The sequence below is a fragment of the Papio anubis genome, chromosome 15, assembly GCF_008728515.1.
Source record: "Papio anubis isolate 15944 chromosome 15, Panubis1.0, whole genome shotgun sequence".
In the NCBI taxonomy this organism is placed as follows: Eukaryota; Metazoa; Chordata; class Mammalia; order Primates; family Cercopithecidae; genus Papio; species Papio anubis.
This window is the reverse complement of record NC_044990.1, coordinates 89,924,254-89,948,803: the sequence shown is the minus strand read 5'-3', so window position 1 is coordinate 89,948,803 and position 24,550 is coordinate 89,924,254.

Sequence of the window (24,550 nt, the reverse complement as noted above, 5' to 3'; positions counted from 1 at the left end):
CGAGCTCCCGGCCCCGCGGCCGCCCCGCCCCCGCCCGCTCCCCCGCGTCGGTGCCAGCGCAGCGCGATCCCTGCTCATCAATCAGCCGCGCTATCTCGCCGGCTGCAGAGCTGAAGCCGCGGGGCCGGCCCGGCCAGCCAGGGCTCATTATCACGGGAATTTTGACAGGATATTAAATTTACTAATCCTGAACTTTCCGGACTGACCCTCACGGGAGCAGACAATGCTGCTGTCTGCTGGGGAAGCACTTTCTCCGTTTCCTTTCTTCCTTCACCGACCCCCCCGGGGCCCTCCTGCCTGGGGTCCCTCTGGGAACAAGCCTCCCCCGCCCGGGCCTCCAGCCCCCCTGGAGCATGGGCGCTGCCAGACCCCTCCTCCCTGCAGGCGCCCACAGAGCGGCGGCCACAGACCCCCTCCGAGGACCCAGAGATCCGGCCAGGCGCGGCCCGGATGAGCTGCGGTCACTGACGGGCTTGGGGGGCAAACGGGCTGAAATGCGGCAGTTCCAGGGGGCCGACCTCCATGCAAACAAGCTGTTACGGAGAGACACGCCAGCACACTTGTCACAGATCACACCCCATCCTGCATGCAGGTGCACACGCACCCCACACAGGCACGCTCCCTCCGCATGCACACAGGTGCACACCCACTCTACACACCACCACATCTGTGTACACACACTAACATGCCTACCCACACACATGTACATGACACCCACCTCTGTGTACACACACGTGCATGCACACCCACATACATGTGTGACACCCACATCTGTACACACACGTGCATGCATACCCACACATGTACACATGTGCACACACATACGCTACACATGTGTACATGACACCTACATCTTGTGTACACACTGGCATGCATACCCACACATGTACATGACACATCCACGTACACTCACGCATACCCACACACATGTACATGACACCGTCTATGTACATTATACCAGCACAAGCGTACACGACACCCACATCTGTGCACACACTTGCATGCATACTCGCACACATGTATACATGTGCACACACACTACACACGTGTACACAACACCCACATCTGTGTACACTCACATGCATACCCACACATGTACCCATGTGCACACACATACCCCACAATCTGTGTACACACACCCCCACACACGTACATGACACCTACATCTGTGTACACACAGGTACACATACCCCCACACGTGTACACATGCATACACAGTCATACTCTACATGCATGTACACACACGCACATACCTGCACACATGTACATGACACCCACATCTGTGTACACACTCGCATGCATAACTGCACACATGTACACAACACCCACATCTATGTATGTATGCACACACGCATATCTGCACACTTGTACACATGTGCACACACTACACACGTGTACATGACATTCACATCTGTGTACATACTCTTGCACACATACCTGCACATACCCGCACACATGTACAAGACACCTACTTCTGTGTACATACACACACCTGCACACATGTACACATGTGCACACACTCATACTTTACACATGCGTACATGACACCCACATCTGTATACACTTTCATGCATACTCACACATGTACATGACACCCACATCTGTGTACACACATGCATACCCACACACGTGTACACATGTGCACACACATACTTTACACACGTACATGACACCCACATCTGTCTACACACACTTTCATGCATACTTCCACACATGTACAAGACATTTGTGTACACACATTCATGCATACCCACACACGTGTACACATGCACATACATCCATGAACACTTGTGCACACACCCAGAGCACAAACAGGCGTGCACACGTGTATGCCTCACACACACAAGCATGCACCGTCGGTCCTGCAGTAGTGTGGTGTCACCTGTGAGTCACCCTGGGAATACGCAGCTCCACAGGCGGCGTCCATCTGTTAAAATTTTGAAAAGACAGCCCACACTGGCTCTGTTGAGAGTGGCTGCCTCTGCGTTCTCGCTACCCCCTCACAAATCAGACACTGCACATATGTTGTGATAGCAACTGTTACTCTTTGTTTATTCCCTCTATAAATAAACTCGGAGCTGCATCAGACCCTGTGAATATTTTTAGAAAGTTTCGGGCATCACAGCGGAATTCAGCATCTTGCCCATTCATAAGCTTTCTGTGCTTCAGAAAAACCAAACACGCGACAGATTCCCACTGACATTCTGCCAGTTTGATCTCTAAATAATTCAGCATTAAAATCTGGTCAGCTCTCCTACCTCCCCGAAAAACTCCTGCAAACACTGTGCCAATTAAGTTGCTGAAAACAGCAGATTTGCACTGATACCATCCAGATAAAGCTGACCATTAAATCGCAATTTAACATCCCCGGGCAGCAGTGGCTGCTGACAGCCTCCAAAGCTTGTAATCTCATTTAACCCCCTCCTGTCAGGAGCAGGCCCGCCCTCTCAGCATAATGCCGCCAAATTAGACCTGACAGGGCAACAAGAGAAAGAAAAACCTCTTTAGCTTAAAAGTCAGGCCACAGTGGGCAACCCTGACCTTCAGTGTCCCCTGCTCAGCCCCCTCGGTTCTCCAGGGACCCCGGAGACATTTACGCAGGGAGAGGAGGAGAGAGATGGACAGAGGGGAGTGGGGTGGGGGCTCCCGGCCACAAGGCACTTGGATTTCCCAGGGGGCAAATTACAGAGAATTTTCCTAGACAATGGAAGAAAATTTCACCTGGGCTTTTTCAAGTCTTTCTTTGGTAATAAAAGATGAACCCTGATGGTTCTGTTCAAACTACTGCGGCTCAATATTTCCCTGTGCCTGTAGTGCCCTCTGACTCCGAAGCCAGCGGATGCCTCTGTTGGAACACAGAGCCCCTCCATGCCGCAGACGCCTGCATTTTAGATGAGGCCATCTTAGCTGGTGGCTGCAGCCTTCAAAGCCATCTCCGTAACTGGCATTTACCAGAGCTCTGTTTTCATAAGGAAATCAGGCTGCCTCCGAGACCCCTGACCACACGCGCTCTCGACACTGTCCTTTCCACCGGCTCCACCCGTTCTGCTGAGAGGGTGAGGTCCCGGCACAGGCGATGGGAGACGATTTTTACAATAGTCAGGAGGATTTCTCCGAATTCAGACGGAGCTACTCTCAGAGAAACGGCTACCCCACATTTCACACCCGACTAATGAGGACAGAAGCAGTTGTCACTAAAATGACTTCCATGTATTTCTAGTTCAAATCAGCCATTAATTTAACAGAGATTCTTTTGCAAACACACACGTTTTGTTTTTTCTCCTGTACAAATAAAACCACTTTCAGGCCAAAAGTTAGAAGGGTGTCACCCGTCAGCTTTGTAGCACATCCCTGGACTTTAAGGAAACCAAAGGCAGTACCGCCCTCTAAAATCCTGTCCATCTCTTCTTCCTCCTCCTCTTTAGTTCTCTCCTTGCCTGAATTTCATAAATAGATTGTGATTGCACAAGTCAAAAACTTCTCAAAGTCAAAGTAGAGCTTAAAAGAGAGAGAGAGAGAGTCAGAGACAGAGAGAGAGAGAGAGAGAGAGAGAGAGAGAGAGAGAGAGAAAGTCCTCCTCCTGCTAGAGTCACTCCCTCTTTAGGAAGCAGTTCAGCAAATGTAAGATGGCCTTTTTAAAAAGGAAAGAAGAGCCAAGCTGCTTGCAGGAACGGAGCCCCAGGCGTCAGCGCAGTCTGGCTGCTCACCTTTGCGGTGCCCCAGGCTCCTGTGACTTACCCTCTGGGCTCCCGGAGCCACGCAGCAAGAAGAACTTTCTAGCGCTCCTGGAAACCGCTGCCCTCCGCACCGAGGCTGCGACCTACCGTACAGGCCGACTCTCCGGGGCTACTGACCCACTCAAGTTCTGAAGTCTTCCCCCATTTTTTCCCCTCCTTGACTAAAGTTAGATGAAATGGCTAGCAGAACCCACCTCAATGTTTATTTCGACTTCCCGGGGCTGCAGTGGAGTGAAGTCCTGCCTGCCCACGCTTTTCTGCAATGGAGTGGTTTATTTAATTTGTCAGAATAATGGGAGCGGCTGAATGAGAGACAGAGAATGCAGTGTGGTATAAAAGAAACAAAGGCTAAAAGTACCACTATTTTGATTCCCTTTTTAAAATTACTTCCAAAGTGTGGTATCTATTGTGAAGAATAATGCTGAACAAAGCAGTGTCTTGGCAAGATTCACAGAGCTTATTCACCCACAGCCAGTTCTGCCTGCGCATTCAGAGGTAGAACACACTTATAAATGATGTATTGGAAGGACTATAGCTCCTATTGTGTTCTCAGTGTAAACAAAAAGGCAGACAGGGGCTGAATGGCTTATAGGCAGTGAGGCCACGCTGGAGCCAGCCATCCCCGGTTCTGGAGAGGGAAAACCGAAGTCAGCGGAAGCCCCAGCAGAGTCAGTCTGATGAAAGCTCATCCCCCACTTTCTCCTCTTTGTCCATCAACCCTAGTCAGGGACTGGAAAGGCTTCTAGAAGGTTCTCCTGGGAAGCACTGCCTGGAATACCTCTGCCACTTACGCTCCAGGTGGACGGTGCATCCTAAACCTGATGATTTCTAGAATCTTCCAGTGAGAGGACACTAGTCTCCCCCGATAACAGTAGCTTCCATGAGTTTTAGCAAACTTCATGACGGCCTCTGTGCACTGTGCACAGGAGCTGGGGGTGGGTTCCTGCAGTCTCTCAGGCCAGCCCCTGACAGCTGGAGGAAGTTCTGTTGTTACTGAGGCTGGCATGAGACTCTCCCCGGCCCTAGACTGTCATTCTGAGGGTCCCGCAGTGGATCCACCTGGGGCAGCTGGACTCTGCATTCCCCTGCAGGTGGGTAGTGCTTTCTGGTTTAATCTTTCGGGTTCAGAGGCTAAGCATTTTTTTTTTTTTTTTTTTGAGATGGAGTTTCGCTCTTGTTGCCCAGGCTGGGGTGCAATGGCGCAATCTCGGCTCACTGCAACCTCTGCCTCCTGAGTTCAAGCCATTCTCCTGCCTCAGTCTCCCCAGTAGCTGGGATTACAGGCATGTGCCACCATGCCCGGCTAAGTATTTCTTTCGTGAAACAACTTCACTGCATTTGTGAAAAAAGGGCCCTGCTGTTTATAAACTGTAAACTTCAACTTCCCTTGTCTATTTGATGTAAAAGCACATTTCGAATGTTGGTTTTCTTCTGATAAAATATTTTTAGACACTCTTGCCAACGGGGAGAAACAGTTTAGTTCTTCAACTCTGATTCTTGTCCTGTAGTGGGGACACACAGAGACTGCTGTCTCTCACCCACATGCGTCTGCTGACATTCCGGGGGGAGACCTCAAACCGTCCCCACCCCGTAACAGCATTCCCATGGCTGGGACGGACCACACCTAAAATGGAACTGTTTGCCTGCTTAGGAAATATACTGAAGAAAGATGTGGGGTTTTTTGCTATGTAAGTTGCTGTTTGACTGCACGGAGTGTTTTGGTTATGGAAGGGAAGCGGCCAGCACGCAGCTGTGTCTGTGGACCAGGATATGACACCAGTGCTCCTGGTGACTTGCAAGGATGCACCAAGGCCTCGCTGTGTCCCAAGTGGAGGCTCGCCCAGGCCCCGTGGTGCAGAAGATACCATAAAAGCCCGCGTTTGACCAATGAGCAGAGGCTTCCCGAGGCCACACAGCCTGGCTTAGCAGAGATTGTGAAGCACCTGGCCCTAGCACTGTGACAGCCTGTGTTTACTTTATCTAGACACCTGGCACCACGTTTTAATTTTCCATTCCAACTTAGCAAATTAATATTTCTTACCTTGGGCTGAAAAACCGAACAGCCCATACCTCTAGCGGTGTTTCTGCCATGGCAGCACATGCGGCTCTAATGTTTTAGGGGTCTGTGTACCCTTTGCCCACTAGTGTGCCCCTGCCTGCTGCCAGTGAGTCTCGGCACAACTGAGTGGAGAACGAGGCCACTGGAGTTTCCTCAGCTCGGGACGCCCCTCCCGTCATGTACACATCCCAGAGGACCTTCCTGTGCAGCTCCAGGAAACCATGCCAATTCCATAAAACGCAGACACAGTCACCTTGCTGCTGAATTTTTGTGACTTAGATTTTGTCATGGGACATTTGTAAAAATCCCTTTTAACACTATTTGTTTCCCATGACGGAAATAGAAATCAATACCAGTGTATAGATTCTAAAGTTGGGATTCTTCGAACAGCCCTCAAGGCAACATTTTGACACCTTCTGGAGAGTTCTCTGTGTGTGTAAAGGTTACAAGACTGACATTGCAGTGAAATACTCTAAACATCTACTCCGGAATAAATGAACAAGTGATACAACGTGTTGACACAGTGAGAGTAAACACTATAATACAACCACAGGTCAGGCATGCTGAGCCCTGCATTCCAGTCCTGGCTGTGCCGGGAACCTGCAGCCAGTCCGAGAGAGCCTCAGCTTTCTCTTCAGAAATGGGGACAGTGTTGCCACTCGAAAGAATGAGGGCCGTGTGGTAGAGCTGGATCAGGGGTGTACCATGTTGTACCTGTGTGAGCAACCTCAGGACTCTGCACTTGGAAAGGAGAGCGTGAGCCCCGCCAGGCTAGCACGGAGGCAGCAGGTGCAGTGGTGGCTCACCTCCTCTCTTCCTCAGACTTCATCCAGGCCTCCTGTGCTGGGGCCACCCCTCTGGTCACTGGCTGTGCAAAGGCTGATGAGGCATCGTCTGCCGCGTGAAGAGAGCACATATTTCTAGTACTTGACTGAAGCTTGGACATTTCCAGTGTTTGTAAGAATTGCTGCAGTGGCATGCCTATGACTAGAGTGAGGAGTAGATTAAATCCACACCGTTGGTTTTCCCCGGGAGCCCTGGGGCCTCAGGGGCCATCCGGCTCAACCGAGTCACTCCACAGACGCAGAGACTGAGCCTCAGGAGAGTGTGGGCTGCGGGGGCACAGGCGACAGCGGAACCCAGCGGGAGTATCAGAAGTCCATTGGTCTAACACGCCCATCTCACAGAGGGAGAAGCTGAGACCCAAAGAAATCTGAGTGCTCAAGATTAGCTAGCAGGTAATCGGAGGACTAGGTCTCAGATCTCCTAGGCCACCCAGGTACTTTAAATATTTTTAAACACAGTGGTCTGTGAAGAGCGGTAGTAAAAGATACGGATATAATTAATTTTGGAAAACATTAAACACAGTGGTCTGTGAAGAGCAATTGTAAAAGGTATTAATATGATGACTTTTGGTATAAAGACTTTCCAGTCAACATCTGTGATTACAGACACTAGTTTTTCCCCTGGTGCACAGACTCTCAGACAGTGAATGACGTGGCTGACTGTCGTCCAGTTATCGAGGACCCAGAGGCTCCCCAGTGTGATGAATCTTCCATGTCCGTGGTCTATTTCACAATGAAGTAGCACGTACCATTTGCTAAGTGGTGTACGCTGCTGGTCACATGCTCAGGGCGTCTCAGCTTCCTCCCACCAAGTCCTCGCAGCTCGCTTTCCTCAGGCTGCTGATGGCGGAGGAAGCACGTGGGCTAACGGGCAGGCGAGGAAGATGAGGTCGGCTGTTGCATAACCTTCTCACCCTTCAATAGAGGTGTATTCCCTAAGCCACTGGAGTGGCCCACAGAATGCACAGTTTCTACTTTTTCATTACTCGGTAAATCGTAAGTGGGTCAGTCCAAAATTCTGCGGAGTGAACATTGGCCAGGGGCTAGGAAGTGAGTCTAGATTTCACTCCGGGTCCTGGGCCCCTGGGAGAAGTTATGTTACCTCTCGATCTCCCGATCTGGTGGCTTTGAAATGGCCATGGCGGTTCAGGGACCTCAAGTTAATACAACCTCAACACGCCCACATATTTCCTGGAGACGGGAATGCCCCTGAAATCTGTTTAATCCACAGACACCTTAAAGACAAGTGAGAAATTCGCACTCATTACTCAGGAAGGTTCTCAGGAAGAAAGGTTCTGCATAATTCTAGGTAATCCTAGTCTACGTTGAAAGGGGAGTCACCCAGGGTTGAAATGCTGTCATTATGCGTGACCGCCCATCCAGCTACCCCATGTGATCTTCAACATTTAGAGTCTCTGATTCAACAAGTTTACACTAGAGTCCCAAGCAGGCATTGCACGTCAGGAGTCTATCTCACCCTGTGTTTTTCCACATACGTCCAAGAATCTGAATTTTCACAACAAATGCACAGGAAGTGGAATTGAGCTGTCATCACTCTGACTTCAAAAGTCCTTCAAGACCTTAAGGAGCATGATTGTTTCATGCTGTATTTCTTGAATTTTATTTCACATGATTGGGTCCTGATATGTTTTGATTTTCAGACCAGGATTAGTTTCCATAGGAGGAGAAATTCACAAATTCACATGATTAGCAGAGCACTGCCTGCTTCGCTGAATCAAACAGCAAACCCGTTTGAAATAATCGGGTCTCCAGTCTTTAATTTTTTCAACTCTTCTTTCTCCTTTTTTTTTTTTTTCATAAGCTTTAACATTCTTCGCAGCCTTCCCTCCTAACTGCACCATATCAAAAGCTCTCTGTTCTATCCTCTCCGGCTGCCTCAATTAATCACTTCTTTATTACAGAACTTGGCGTCTTGCCCTCTCCCGCGCCTGCCGGCATTCCCCTTGCTTCCACGAAGCTGGGCTTCTTTTCTCCTTTGCCGTCTACTCCTCCTCATCCTTGGGCCTTCTCAGGTTCTTTCTTCATTAAACAAATTTCTCCTTTTCATTTTCATTATTTTCCCTCAACCCCCTAAAAATAAACCCATTCTTTCTCTTCCTCACCCTGTTGCTGGCACCGGCTCCATGCTGGTGCCCACAGCCAGGGTGAGCTCCCAGCACCAAAGCCGCAGTGAGAATGCGTCCTGAGGACTGACTGTGATGCTGTGTGTGCATCTCTGAGAACTTTCTCTCAGAAGCCTCCAGAACACGACGCAGAAATGTTGTCACTAGCTCCATGCTATGTAGGAGGAAAAACTGACTTTAGCCTCTCTAGTAACCCATTGAACTGGGAGTCTACTCCCAAGGCAGCCGGAAGGAGGCTTCAGTGACCACTGCCCCGCGCTGCCCCCCAGCGTGGCTCCCGCCTTGCTGATCTGAGTCCGCAGTTTTACCACGGCCTTCCCATGATGGTAGAGAGAGCTCCCCTGGGACCTTCATCCCTGGACCCCAGTGCTACCCGGCCCACCACTCAGGGTCGACCAGATGGCCTGTGACATGCAAACCCCTGCCACCCCCACACTTGTCACACAGGGTTGTCCTGAGGGCTGGGGAGCTGCGGGGTGAGGAAGGGATTTATACCATCAGAGGCTTGTGGAGTGTGAGCTTTGGGGTTAGCATGAATATTGCTCATCACAGAGTGACTACATTGGAGCTATGTCAGATTTATTCATTAGGAACAAGCTTAATTTTCGGCAGAGCAGTTGATGGTTAAAATGGTTAAAATGCTTCATAAAAGGCTTTTAGATGTAAAGCAGTCTATTCTCACATAAAATAATCGATGTTTTAGGATTTGTATTTTTTCTAAAACTCTATTTTAAACCTGACTTCCCACCTTATTATATAGTAAAGTAAGAAAATTTCTGATACCTATTTATGTAATTGCCTAAAACACAGGCCTTTTTTAAAAAAAAATAATAGTTATCCACTCAGTTCAGTGAATATGTACAAAACATATGCAAGCCACCACCACTTCAGCCCAGACTCTATCATGAAATAAAGCAGAGGAACATACTCTAAGCATCGTAGACCGTAAGATTGGAACACCCAAACATAAATGGTTTGCCTGCTGGTGTGTTTAAGAAAGAAAAAGTGAAATCAGGAAAAGACACTTGCTTTATTGACTTATTTCTGCCTTAACAGGGAGTTGCGGTGTTTTATAGCTCATCCATTGAATGCTGTTATTTCACAGACATTATGAACACATTTTTATTCACTTATTTTGAGACTGGGTCTCACTGTGTTGCCCAGGGTGGAGTGCAGTGGTGTGACCACGGCTCACTGCAGCCTCGACCTCATGGGCTCAGTCAGTCCTCCCACCTCAGCCTCCTGAGTAGCTGGGACCACAGGTGCACACCACCATTTTTCTGTATTTCTCTGTATTTTTTGTAGAGATGGGGTCTCACTATGTTGCCCAGGCTAATCTCAAACTTCTGGGCTCAACAGAGCCTCGCACCTCAGCCTCCCAAAGTGTTAGGATTACAAGTCTGAGCCACCCTGTGTGGCTTAAATATCAAAATGACTGGGTGAGTTCGCTGCTGCATAGGAGGTGGCACTGAGGATGGAGACACGTTACTTCAGGCTTTTAATGTTCTTTCTTTCCCTCGGTCCCCTTTCTAGCAGGTAATCGCCGTGTGAGCCACAGAGCAGGGCTGGGCTGGGTGCAGAGCTGGAACCCCATGGGACAGAGCTCGGGCCCCAGAGGCTCCTCAGCCCTTGAAATCCGGCTCCCTCAAATGGAGGTGTGCAGAGACTGTAAAGTCCATGCCAGATTTTGAAGCTTTTTTATGGAAAAAAGAATGTGGTTTTTTAAAACTTTAATTAATAGACTTTATATTTTTATAGTAGTTTAAGGCTCACAGCAAAATTATGGGGAAGGTGCCGTGAGACATCAAGGCAAGGTAAGAAGCCATGTCTGTGCGTTTCTGCTTGCGGTGTGACTTCACCAGCCCAGCTCTGTGCTGATGGGCCGCCCTCTAAAGATGCTCAGAGGACAAAGCAAGAGGGTGCACGCCGCCCCTGGGGCTCCCGCTCGAGTCACTGTCTCCTTAAGAGATACGGCTATCATTCTCAGCAAACTAACACAGGAACAGAAAACCAAACACAGCATGTTCTCATTCATAAGTGGGAGTTGAACAACGAGAACACATGGACACAGGGAGGGGAACATCACACACAGGCACCTGTCGAGAGGTGGGGGCCAAGGGGAGGGAGAACATTAGGACAAACACCTCATGCATGCAGGGCTCAAAAGCTAGATGACGGGCTGATAGGTGGAGAGACCAGGCGCAGTGGCTCACGCCTGTAATCCCAGCACTTTGGGAGACCAAGGCGGGTGGATCACCTGAGGTCAGGAGTTCGAGACCAGCCTGCCCAACATGGCGAAACCCCATCTCTACTAAAAATACAAAAAATTAGCTGGGCGTGGTGGCGGGTGCCTGTAATCCCAGCTACGTGGGAGACTGAGGCAGGAGAATTGCTTGAACCCGGGAGGCGGAGGTTGCAGTGAGTCGAGATCGCGCCAGTGTACTCTAGTCTGGGTGATAAGAGCGAAACCCTGTCTCAAAAAAAAAAAAAAAAAAAAAAAAAGATAGGTTCAGCAAACCACCATGGCACTTGTATACCTACGTAACAAAACTGCACATTCTGCACATGTATCCCAGAACTTAAAGTAAAATAAAAATTTAAAAAAAAAAATGGAGATACAGGACCAGGGGTCCTCTCCTTTTCCTGCATGAGGTGACGCCTGACGGGGTTAGTGACTCGGTCTCTGTGATCTGGAACCAGACACACTCTTGCACCCAAACCCTGACGTGGTTCTGATCACTGCAGCTTCTGAGCCAGCCGGATGGGGTTCTGCCTGTACGGAAGCCCTGCCGCACGTATAGAAGCTGTGGGCGGAAACGCTGTGCCAGAGCGGTCAGGCAGAGCCTCGCTGCGATGCTGCTCTCCGGCTGCAGGCCCCGGGCTATGGTCCACAGTAAGACTTCCAAATAAAACTCACTTTGCACTTTGGGAGGCCGAGGCGGTCGAATCATGCGAGGTCAGGAGTTCAAGACCAGTCTGGCCAACATGGTGAAACCCCGTCTCTAATACAAATTCAAAAAAATTAGCCGGGTGTGCTGGCCGGCGCCTGTAATCCCAGCTACTGGGAGGCTGAGGCAGGAGAATCACTTCAACCCAGGAGGCGGAGGTTGCAGTGAGCCAAGATCACGCCACTGCACTCCAGCCTAGGTGACTGGGTGAGACTCCGTCTCAAAACCAACCAAACAAAACAAAACAAAAAACTAACTTTGCTGGACTGGAATGAATATATTTTTAATATATTGTGTTAAACAAAATATATTATTAAACTGACTTTTACTTATTTCTTATCATCTTTTAAAAATAGCTGCTAGAAAATTTAAACTCACACGTGTGGCTTGCATTATATTTCTTCCTGACAGTACTGGGCTGGCATCCCCAGGCAACCCCTTAGAAAGACATTGGTGACAGCCAATCGCGGTGGCTCACGCCTGTACTTCCAGCACTTTGGGAGGCCGAGGCACGTGGATCACCTGAGGCTGGGAGTTCGAGACCAGCCTGGCCAACATGGCAAAACCCCATCTCTACTAAAAATACAAAAAAAATTAGTTGGGCATGGTGGTATGTGCCTATAGTCCCAGCTGCTTGGGAGGCTGAGGCAGGAGAATTGCTTGAACCCAGGAGGTGGAGGTTGCATTGAGCTGAGATTGTGCCACTGCAGCCTGGACGACAAAGTGAGACTCTGTCTCAAAAAAACAAAAAACAAAAAACAAAGAAAGAGACTAGTGACAGAATCCTAGCACCCAAGCCAGGCAGACAGACCTACAGCCTCCTACCCCCACAAGCCCTGCCCCTGCCCCAAAAGCTTTACAGATGATTCTAGAATGGCCCAATTCAGCAGACTGAGGAGAATCACAATAAGACTTTGGTTCAAGTTGTCCTCAATAGGAAGCGAGGTTGGGGTCTTAAAGACAAATTAGATGAGATCGGAGGTTGCTAAACCCTGCCCAGGTGAGCTTGTCGATGAGGATTGCTACCAAAATATGCCCAGGCCTGGACACGTCAGGCCCAAGTGTTTCCTTCCCCGCTCACTCTGGCTGCTGTCCTGTGCTAGTCCTCTGTGATGGGACATGTTTATAGTAGCACAGGACCCATGGCACCGTCCCCCTTGATGTGTTAGCTCAGTGTAGACAAAGAACCCTGCCGTCCTCACAGGCTGGTTAGCAGAGCCGGCTGCAGCCCCTGCGACCCCCTGAGCATCTCCCGTGGTGCAGCCTCCTGGGGAAGCCTCCTTCTCACAGGCAGGCAGGACCATCCTGAGCTCTCACTGTGTTACCCCGGAGGAGATGCTGGTCCAGGAACCCATGGAGAGCTCACCACAGGAGTGCACGGGACAAAGACCTAGATCCCTATAGCACGACGTCCGGGGATGCTGCCATGCTCCAAATTCCGAACCTTGTCCAATGACAGCAGGATTTCAGTTCGTATTTCAGTTGTGCCATTTCCAGTATAGACCATGCTGTGTGACTGACACCTAATCAGAGTCAAAGCAGCTCAGAAGAGAGGGACTTGCTGCAGCCGGCAAAGGGAGAGTCCGGGGAGTCCCGGATGGAAGAAGCACTTTGTGGTCTTCGGCCAGGCTGGCCCAGGCCTCACCAGCTTCCTAATGTGTGCTCCTGTCTGTGCATTCTGTGTGTGTATACAAGGAGTGAACCGTTGGGTAAGCACTCTGCTGGGTTTAGACATTGCCTGTCATGGTCACCAGTGTGAACTGTGGAGCCAGACTCCTCCTCCTTCAAGTCATCCCTCTGCTCCTTCATAGCTGTGGGACCTAAATCAAGTCACTTACCACCTCTGGCCTCAGTTTCCTCCTCTGTAATGGGAGGTACACCCTCCCACATAGGGCTGCTGTTAGGCCGGTGGGAGCCAATGTCTGTGAAGATGCAGGGGTGGTGCTGGGCTCGCAGCAGGTGCTAGGGAAACGTGCCACTGGTGCTGACTTCCTGAGGTCCAATCGACTCGGGGCTGAGGGTGCACTGTGGCTAAGACCCAGGAGTCCACGTGAGTGGGGTTTTCACAGAGCAGCAAGCAAGGCCCGTGCCTTGTGTGGAGCCCACTCTGCACGGGGCAATCTTTGGGAGCGTTTTTCTCCTATCGTTTTCCATGTGTCTCCTATTTCCCATGATCACCTAACAGGGTGTGGAAGACATTTCCTTTAGCTCCCTTGCAGGGATGAGAATGATGGCTGTAAAACAACAGCAACAAAGTACACCTCCTAAGTTGAGAAGGCTTATCTGGCATTACACGCCAAAGCCTGTGAATACTGAGTGTTTCCATTTCAGGCCATATTTTAAGGCCATACAGTTACAGCCAAAGTGACGAGGAGCTGAGAAATGGTGATTTGCCCTGCAGACAGTGTTGAGCAGCATGGCTGAGATTCGTGAGGCTTTAAGTTATTTTCCTGAGTTCAGAATCAGGACTCCTTGTTTCATGTCTGACTCCACAGCCCTGATTTCCTGGGCTTCTCTGTCCACCCGCTTTGGTGGCATCACGCTCAGGACCAATGTAAGGCATAAACATGTTGTCTTTGATATAGTTACCAAAAGCAGAGTATGTGGTGTGTTGCCAATGACAAACTGAGATTTCGAAAGGAAGATTTAGTGCATGGTAGCTGGCAGCTGGTCACCCGCCAGCAGGCAGGCGCTCCCGACAGCCTGTTCTTAAGGCACAGAAACACCTTCTGTTATCAACACACAAGTCAAACAATTCACTCCTCTGCACAGAAATGTGCTGCTCCCCGACGTACTTGCTGGACACCCCTAGAGGACAGTGGGGCCTAAGGTGTGTGATTTTGCTATCTCCCTGTGAGTGTCAGTATTTTCTGGCTTGCATGATTGGACTGGGGTGGAGTCTGTCCTGGTGTGAGGGAGCAGCAATGTGCAAGGTAATGTGCACAGTTTCCATTCAGGGCCCGGAAAGATTGAGGTGAATGCGAGGACTGACACGGACATGGGAGGGCAGCTGGACAGTGGCTCCCTTTACATATCTCAGGAAAGCTCCCTATGCTCTGCATTCATGGACGCCCAGCTCAGGGGGAGGATCAGGGCTGGGAGAGGCACACTGGCCACTGGCAGAGAGAAGGTAGGCAAGACCAGGAGCAGACACAGGGTGACGAGCACAAAGAGCAGTGACAGAGTACGGCCAGATGTGCAGGAGAAAAACACTGTTTCAGAGAGACCAGTGGGGCGCAGGATGGGAGGCAGGGATAGGCCTCAGACGAGGAGGACGTGTGTCCACTGAGTTCATCCAAAATCAGGCAAGAGGACAAATCATAGTACACAGCAGGGAGCTCCCAGAGGGACCCATATCTTAGAGTGTAGTCATTAAAAAATACAGAAAGTACAAAGAGGAAAACAACCAGCCCATTATCTCGCCAACAAGATAACCCCAATTATATGAAAATAAATTATACACATAGCAAGGAAATACACATTACAGGAAAGTACAGAATGAAAAGTGAAAATCTTTTAAAGCCATGCTAATACTCCACAAACTCTCAGTTCCTTTGCTAATAGCTAACCACTGATGACAGTTTCCTGTGTTCTTTTTTAGGAGAAAACAGCAGAAAAAAAAGTAGAATCTTTATACTGTGTTTTATCCATCCATCCATCCATCCATGCATCCATCCATCCATCCATCCATCCATCCGTCCATCCATCTCTTTATCTATTCATCTATCCATCCGTCCATCTATCCATCCATCCATCCATCCATCTCATGTATTCATCTATCCATCCATTCATTCATGCATCTATTTTTTTAATATTTCTCATTTAATATTTAAAATATTTTGTTAAGATTCATGCATCTATTTATCCACCCATCCATCCATCTCTCCATCCATCTCTCCATCCATCCATCCATCCCTTTATCTATTCATCCATTCATCTATCCATCCATCCATCTCTGTATCCATCCATCCATCCATCCATCCATCCCTTTATCTATTCATCTATCCATCCATCCATTTATCTATTGATCCACCCATCCACCCATCTCTCCACCCATCTCTCCATCCATCCATCCATCCATCTCTATCCATCCATTCATCCATCTATCAATTTCTCTAGCTATTCATCTATCCATCTGTCTCTCTACTTATCCATCCATTCATCCATCATCCACCCATCTATCCATTTATCTTCCCCTCCACCCATCATCCATTCATCCATCTATCCATCCAGCAGGATATATACATATATTAAGAAATAAGAAGATGTTGGCAGGCACTGGGATTATTTCTCAAAGAATTTTTAATCTGAAAGTAGCTTCATAAATAAACATAAGTAGAATTTTTTTGTTGGCAACCTGTATTTTTGTGAAATCCTCACAAGCATGAAGACAGGACCATGTCACTCCCTTTGCTGCAAAAGTTTGATCCCACCCTGAAGTCCTCTGAACACAGGGGTTGAGGTCAGGAGGTGGCCTTGACTCTTTTGCTCAAAACTTCTTGGGTTCCACGAGGGCAGGCATATTTTGCCCAGTGTAAGAGCAGCCAGTTAGTGCAGATTAACTGAAAGTTTAAGCAAACTAAGCAAAATGAGGAGGGGTAGGAGGCCATTTTGGATAGAGTTTGGTTCAGAAAAGTTAATGAATAAAATCGTGTTGAGACCCAGGTGCATGTCCGGATTTTATGGGGCCTGAACTTCTAGAATGTTGGATGCCTTCTTTAATAAAGACATAAAAGTTGCAAATATGAAATATAAATACAAAATTAAGTACAGAGCCTTGAAAGTGGCCCAGGCCCAGATGTTTTGTTGGCTTCATAGCCATTCTCTCGTCCTCTGCCAAGGTCTTAGAACAATGTTCCCGTGCTCGTGGGCTCTTGTAGGTTACAGCAGCAGCTCTCAGTCGGAGGCTGTTCTTCCCCCAGGGGACATTTGGAAATGTCTGAAGACAATGTTGGCTGTCCCGACCATGGGACAGAGGGAATGTTACTGGCATCTAATGGGTAGAGGCCAGGGATGCTGCTAAACATCTGATAATGCTCCGGACAGGCCTCAAGAACAAAGACCTTCCCAGTCCAAAGTGTCAATAGTACTGAGGCTGAGAAGCCCTGAGTTATAGCTAGAGATGTGTTCTCACAGAACGCCCAGCCACGGATCAATCGATTCCAACTGGAGGGCTCAAAATATAGTTTATGAGCTGGATTTGCAAACTCGGACTCACCTAGGTGTGCGTGTAAATGTGGGCTGGGTTCCGTGGGTGCCCACCACCCACTGGCGCATGGAGTCCCTCAAACTCTTAGTGTGACCCTCACTCAGCCAGCACCACTAGGTGAGGGCATTGTTTACACCTCCATGCAATTGTGCATGCTTTTTGTTCAGCAACCAAGTTACATTTAAATCTGCTGCCTTCATGCTAAATTAATATATTTTAATGCTTATACCCATAAATCATTCATTTCAAAATTCTCATCTCTTATGAATAAGTTCATCATTTTCATTCACATTTTGTCACAGAAATTAGGAGTTTAGCTTTTCGAAAATTTCATTTTCCACTTGTCTTTTATGTGTGGCGAGATAGTAAACCAGCAGATTAGCTTTTCTTCCATCACAGCAGAGGAGGACGAGCTAGAAAGTAACACAATCAAAACAAATTGCTTAGGAAAATAATTCCTTTATTTAAAGGAATTACCAATAAGCAGGCTGCTTTCACAAGAAACATAAACTGTCATGGAGCTAGCCAGGGTCGGAGTACGTGCAGTATGAATTATACTCTCTTCTCCACAGTCACTGTTCCAAATTATAGCAATACTCACATCTTGTGAATGACATCTTAAGGCAGAGTAAGTTAAACACCATGTATAGACCGACTGCTTCTAACGCGATTTTACAAGTGTGAATCTAGAAGGAGACACTGTTGCCCTCGTGTCTGGCTGAGCGCAAACACCCCTGGCCCCGGCGTTTCCTGAGTCAGCCTCACACGACTTGACCAAGGTGGTACCCAGTGACACGATTTCTCAGGGATTTTTTTTTCCTGAGAAGTGTGCAATTATTTTCTTCAAAAATGAGCAGAGTGGCCAGGGAGTTATTAAAACGATGGCTTTGATCCTAGAGGCATTGCCTGAGTTAAACGTTCTCATCTTGATTATACAACAACCAGAAGCACCTACTGCAAAATAAAGATATCCAAGTGACACTCTGGTGCATTTAGAATACCTGCGTTCAAATAAAAAAAGTGATGCCAATTAAGAGTTGATTTAATTTTTTAAAAACCCGTTTAAAATAAATGCAAGCCAAGGCTCGAAATTCACTTATATGTTTGCTGTCTTTGGGTCATTTCACTGTATGACTAAAGGAAAGAGGTGAATTAAAGTTATCCCAGGATATTACTCGTACGAGGTTAAAGTAGGTTCTAATGGGCAGATTAATTCTGAGGGGAAATAACATTAAATCTTTCTGAAGCCTTGAAATTTCTCAAAAGCATTCTTGCTGCTTTCTTGCATTGCCACAAATGCAATCATCTGGCTAATCTGGCATCTTAAATAACTTTGCACTTAAGCCCTGTCAATTTGATCTTCCAAGGTTAATTGATTATTTCAACAAGCATTCTTGCCAGAAAAGATCTGAGTGCTCACATCTTTTCATTAATTCATGCTGTTTGGTGAGAAGGTGAAAAATACAAAGGGGTTGTTTGATTTAACCCTTTCATTGCCCAGCCTCCAAGGAAGATGGAGAAACAGGTCTGGGGCTTGCCCTGCCCGATCAAACCACAGCTTCATGGGCAGAAGCAAAATGAATTAGCACACGTCTTCACAGGCCCAAGCTGAGTTACCGGAGGACTCAGGTAGGCGTTCATGCTGTGGTGAAAACAACTGACTTCATTTCCAGCCTTGCTAAGCCTGATGATGTTCAGCACCTCTGCGGCAGCAGACAATTCACGTTGGACAAGGGCTGACCAGGGCCGCCTGGGTGCTGAGGACGAGACCAGCAATCCATAATCATGACGGGCACGATCAGGACAGGGGGTGTCCCCGCTCATACAGACCTGCGCCACGGCTCATGGGTTGACCGGGAGAGCTTGGTCAGGAGTCACGGTTTTTTGGAACAAGCATTAAGATTATGCAGGCATTATTACATTTCCTAGACAGGAAGAAGCCCCAGCCTTTTGTGGCATGGGGAGGACCGTGAGTCTATCTGGTGCTCCTGTGGTACAGGAGCATAATTCTGTCTCTGAAGACAACCATTTCCAGCCCCAAATGCAGGTGCAATGAGTTCCTGCTGTTCTCAATCGCCAAACCGCCCCAAACTCACACACAGCCCCTGCACCCCTCCACGGCCTCCAGTTCTTCCCCCACAGGCTGAAACAGTACAGACACCGCTTTCACAAGTGGTTGGGCCTGCGGCCTCCATGCCTTTCACAGCTTCCCGCCAGCGTTGAGCAGGAATGCTGCATTTTGGGGGGTCATTCCTATTTTTCTGAACTCCTAGGCACAGCGGAGAGCAGAGGGAGGAAGGAGAAGAGAGAAGCCGAGGGGGCTCCCTGGCTCCCACATGGTGCCCGCCCACTGGCCTGTGACTCTGGGCTGGGCACGGCCGAGCGGGGCTCAGAGGCACCCGCGTCCCGGAGTGCACACGGCCCGGCTGGCAGGGCCCTCCCAGCCCTGCACTCACTTCCAAATGGAAGCGGCCCCACCGCCCAGGAACGGGAAGGAGAAGGCCACAGCTTTATTTACATAACACAAGAGATATCACAATAAACAAGCATTAATCATGATCATTACCCCAAATCATGCAAAATGATGCTGCTGACCGCTTCCGCGGCGGTTATTTTTTGTTCCTTTTCTTTTCCTCTTGGAAAAGGGGAAAATCGACAGAATCATTAGGAGCCATCCAGGGTCTCCCCAATTAAAATGTGTGTAAATGAAACACACATGAAGTGCCCGATATGTGGCAAATTAGTACAGAAAATACGGAGGCCTGTACATCTCTGGAGTCCGCCTGCACACTGCGCCTCACAGGTACGATTGCCCTCTGTGGAATTATTTAAGCCCGGCAGGAATTCCCAGCGTCAGGGAGTGTCAGGGCACTGTTATTAGACAAGTTTAATTAGGATCTACCCTGCTGCTTCCAACAAGTATTTAATTAACTTCTAGGCAGGGTAATTAGCTTGAGATTGCGGCTGATTTTCTTCCTCACCTTCTGTTGACACTTGGCCTACGCGCAGCCCCCTGCTTTGCTGACAGTGTAATGGATAGCATCGTTCAGAAGCCCAACGTCAAGGCTGCGAGTCTAAGAAACAGCCCGGCGATGAAGATAAAGATGAAGCAATGTCCACCGGCGTGGTCCAGGGGGGTGCACAGGGCTGGTTTCCACAGACACACGCCAGTCCTCCTGAGCGAAGGGGACAGCCCGGCCCTGATGACTTCAGGCAAAGAGCAGTGAAGAGGAAGATGCCCCAGGACAGCCAGCCGGCCCTCCCACCCCAGCTGCACCTGCCCAGTGACCATGGGCTCCCTCCCCTCCAGCAGGCACCGCAGGGGGCTTCTCACCTTCTCCTCCCAAACACAGCTGGTGCCTAGTGGGGGCTTTGGCCTGACAGCTGCTCATGAAGACACAAAGGGGCATTGTCCAAGCCACTGGCAGCCCCAGGAACCTTACTGGTCCTTGGAGGCAGCATCTCCACCATGGTCAGGGAGTTTATTCTCCTTCCTACCACCACCCACAATGCCCCTACACCAACATCTCTGGTAAAGATAACGGGACTTGAGGCTATAACACCAGGAGGAACATTCAGGGACTGGGGAAGTAGCAGATGCAGAGGTCAGCGTCCCTCGCTTGCAAAACGATGTGAGGTTGACTCATTCACACCTGGCTGCAGAGGTCCACGAGTCTTACAAGGAAATTGGTTCATTTGTGCACACCACATTCACACCCGCTTCGTTCACAGTAACCGAAAGACAGAGGCCACCCAAGCGTGCAGCCGTGGATGAGTGGAGAAGCCAAATGTGGCCACCCATCCCACGGAACGTTATCAGCCCCAAAGAGAAGGGAGTCACATACATGCCCCAGCAGGGAGGAACCTTGAGGACTACTGTGCCAAGTGAAATCAGCCAGCCACAAAATGACAGATACTGTCTGACACTCATGTGAGGGATCCAGAGTGGCCACATTCCTAGAGGCAGACAGCGAACGTGAGACAGCTGCGAGGCCTGGGGGAGGCGCGATGGGGAGTAGTTGTTGAACGGGGACAGTTTCCATTTTGCAAACTGGGAAGTCTTAGAGGAAATCCGTGGTGGCGACTGCGGGCCGCTGGGGACAGCTGTGGATGATGTGAATCCACTTAACACCACTCAACTGTCCACTTAAAAATGGTAAAGATGGTACATTTTACATTATGTGTATTTTGCACAATTGAAAAAAAAGGGGAGCTGGTTCTTAACTTTTTGGCAGGATGTGTTTGTATTTTGCGAGCGGAGGGTCGCTCTCTGGAACTTTCCCTCACAAAAGCCTTCAGTGTTCCACAGACCCGGGCCAAGCCCTGTGGCCCCAGAGTTGTCAAACGGCTTGGATCTGAAATCCTGCCTTTCAGAATTTGAAATGTTCTTTGTTCTAGGTAATTATGGGATAGGGGGCTTGTTTTGACGTCTTGGGAACCGTGCGTGGGCCATTGACCCAGGAGCAGCCTGAAGATGCCACGCACACCTCTGCTCACCTGCAGCTGGCAGCAGGCCTTGGAGAAGGGGTTGCCCTTCATTCCGCACCCAAGTGCGCTGAGGCCAGTGTTCGCAGAGCGTTCATGGCAGGCTGACCGGGCTGGAGCACACTGGCATTCCTGGCAGCCTCTGCTCCTGCCGTACCAGCGCTAAGGATCTTTAATATGGCCCTGAGATGTCCTCTTGAACCACAGACAAGGCCCAGCGCCCCCCGGACGTCCATCCTGCTGAAGGGGCACATGACCATGAACAGATGAGGAGTGTCATGTGTCGGGTGGTGAGAAGGAACACATTGCAAAACCAGGGGGAGGAGTTTCTGCAGCTGCAAAGACCCTGGGGTGAGGCCTCTGCCCACAGGTGACAAGTGACGGAATCAGGTCGACCCCAGTGCCTCTGCTCATCCCATGGCGACACAGGAGGCCGCATCCCTTTGTTCGTGAGTCACAGACACTGTGCAACCCCTGGGTGGTGTGTAAGCCCTAGGCCTGCCCTCCAATCCCCCTCCCGCTGACAGCCATGAGGACCCTGTCCCTGGAGCGTCTCCTCGGGGTAAAGGCTTCAATCCTTATGCAGAACCACGTGAGGGTGCAGAGTGTCTCATCTGTCACCCGTGCCTTAGTGAGAAAGAGGAACAGCAAGTCAGGAAACCTGCTCGGCCAAGGCCAGACACGGCACAGGCCTCAATGCTCAAGGAACGGATGGACCATCACCGGCTTGTCTGAACTGTAGTCCTGTGTGTTTCCAGGAACGTGTGCTTTCTAATGGTTTCTGTAATCCATTCTTATTGTTTTTATTTGGAGAGACCTGGAAGGAGAGACTGGTGAGCTGCGCGTGTGTTCAGAGCCTGGGTGCCCACTATGTGTCCTCCTCCACGCCCTGTGACTGGCGGCGCAGGGTGTCCCCGAGGCTGCAGAGCCTCACTTGCAGCTGCAGTGCTGCTTTCAGGCTGCCCAGGACCCCAGCCACCTCACCCCAGTCGGAAAGCCAGACACACGCTGTTGGTTCTTGTACACGGGAGTGCGACGCCTGGAGACTGTGATTAAGCAGACATTTTCTCCTCCTCTTGACTTTTGGAGAAAAAGTCAAAACACTGAGAAACAAAATAAAGCACTAAAAACATGCAGCAGCTTCTTGTGGTCCTTGCTCTCCCTCTTGCTGGCTGCTCCCAGGTTGGCCAGGCCCATCTCTCCTCCCTCCTGAGTCTGCTCAACTCACCTTCCTGGCAAAGCCCCCACTGCCCACGCTGACCCTCACACTCCTAGCGCCCCTCATGCCCCCCATGCCCCCTGCTGCCCCTCGCACCCCCCGCTGCCCCTCGTGCCCCTCGCGCCCCTCATACCCCTCGCTCCCCGTCCTCTTACCCTGTTGTGGTTTTTCACGGGGCTTATTCCTGTCCCACCCTTTCTGCCTGTGCTTGGCCTCTGGCTTTTCCCCAGTGGACGGTGAAGTGTCTGCTTTGTTTTCTGTTTTTTTTCTCCAGCTCCTGGGCACTGTCAACCAATATCTATTCACTGAATGAGGGATGAATAACTCCCCACAGTAATGTCAGGAACTTGGGAAAAAAAATCAAAACTAGGACCCTCCTAAGTATGTCCTGAGTGCAGTATTAATCCGGCCAACCTATTCCTTTCTTGTCTGTTGTATTTTCCAATGTTCAGAGGAATGCGCCTGAACCTTGGAAACAATTCAGTTGGTTAATTGGCTCAGCACATATTTACGGGGTGCAGCATGCGAGGGGCAGGGACACAGCCATTGAGTGGGGGGAGCAGGTGAGGCCCCACCTCCCCTGGGTCTTGCTGTCCACTGTAGGTGACACACATTCACCCAGCCCTGTCCCAGCAGGTGAAAGCTGAGGCAAGGCTTTGAAGGAAAGGATCTGGCTCCTAAGCCACCAGGGATGCTCAGCTATGTTTGACAATTAATGCAGGAAAGAGGGGCAGGAGCTTTCAGGGCTGATGTTTCAATGGCTGGGACTAAAACGGAGTTGCCGGCTCAGGCTTCTGACGGCAATCGCATCTGCTAACCAATTAATTTGCGCACCCATGGATCCCCACCCAAGGGGCAGGTGCCTGCATCACACTGACCAGCTGCTCACACGAGTCTCCTCCAACTCGGCGCCTCTGACTTCCTCGGCTTCCTTCCTGCTGGTCCTCTCTGCTGTCCTGCTGCAGCCCAGCTGGCCCGCACACCTGACCCTCATCCTTCATGGGTGTGTGGATTGCTCCTGGGTCCCTCGGCTCCCGAGGGTTCCCGGGTGGACCTGTCCTACCTGTTCCTAAGGAAATACTCACCTATCAATGCAGCATTGAATGAGGATGCGCGTGAGCCCACAGGAGGAGTGGGGTGGTTACGAACGTGGAAGCGCACTCACCTATCAAAGTAGCATTGAATGAGGATGCGCGTGAGCCCACAGGAGGAATGGAGTGGTTACGAACGTGGAAGCGCACTCACCTATCAAACCAGCATTGAACAAGGATGCGCGTGAGCCCACAGGAGGAATGGAGTGGTTACGAACGTGGAAGCGCTCTACCAAGAAGGTTCTGTGCATCTCAAAAAAACAAAAACAAAAAACAAAACAAAACAAAAAACGTAGCAGCAATGCCTGCCCCTTGAGGAGTGAAAAGGAGAAAATCACAGAACATTTTTCACCAAAACATGTGTAAGAATGGGCTTGGACCAAATAAGAAAAAAAAGGGCCGCCTTCTCGTTTCCTAACCTAGCCTTCCATAGGTGGACTTTACGACACGCACCTACAAAAGAAAGAGCTTTCAGATCCCACCCGGTTTCCTGCTTTCTAATCCAAGGCCCCCTGCACACTCAAAAGCAAGTGAAGCCCCCACCCCCGGCAGAGACGCAGTGCCTCATTTATCTTGTTTCTGGAAGCTCTGGGATCTCAGATGGTCTCAGGGAGTGGTTCCTCTTCAGAGGTGGGAAGAGAGCCAGATGCCTCCCTTGGCTGAATCCTGTTGCTTCTCCATGGGGAGAGGACACAGGGCTGCTCTGGAGCCAGCACTGGGACTGGCACAACTGGAAGGGAACTTCTGACTCCGAGGACGGCCAGGCATTTCTGTGGCCTCATTTGCCCTAGCTGCTGGCTCAGCAGGAGACAC